Source organism: Penaeus monodon, chromosome 22, assembly GCF_015228065.2.
Source record: "Penaeus monodon isolate SGIC_2016 chromosome 22, NSTDA_Pmon_1, whole genome shotgun sequence".
NCBI classification, from domain to species: domain Eukaryota; kingdom Metazoa; phylum Arthropoda; class Malacostraca; order Decapoda; family Penaeidae; genus Penaeus; species Penaeus monodon.
The window spans coordinates 5,976,187-5,976,440 of record NC_051407.1 but is presented as its reverse complement, the minus strand read 5'-3'; the positions used below and the strand labels follow the sequence as shown (position 1 = coordinate 5,976,440).

General features: G+C 41.3%; 1 protein-coding gene across 1 annotated transcript in view; it reads left to right on the top strand.

Annotated features, from left to right (window-relative positions):
* The window catches only part of LOC119586846, a gene marked incomplete at its 5' end in the record, with an annotated part of 53,513 nt that overhangs the window by 13,365 nt on the left and 39,894 nt on the right, over nucleotides 1-254 (top strand).

Sequence of the window (254 nt, the reverse complement as noted above, 5' to 3'; positions counted from 1 at the left end):
TACTCGTAAACATTAACAGCCCATGACCTTCAGTTACATATAACCACAATTAACGGAGTCAAATTAACAGGAATTTCTTACTAGTAATATTACGAAAAGGAAACGATATAACAAAACCTCGCGTTACACTACAGGACAAAGAAACGTTCGTCACATTCGCGGAAAAACGTTGCCGGATTAACCTCATGCTAATAATACAACACGATACCGCCCTGCGTGCTGGTTGTCGACGGCGTAAGCGTTAGTCTCGTGTT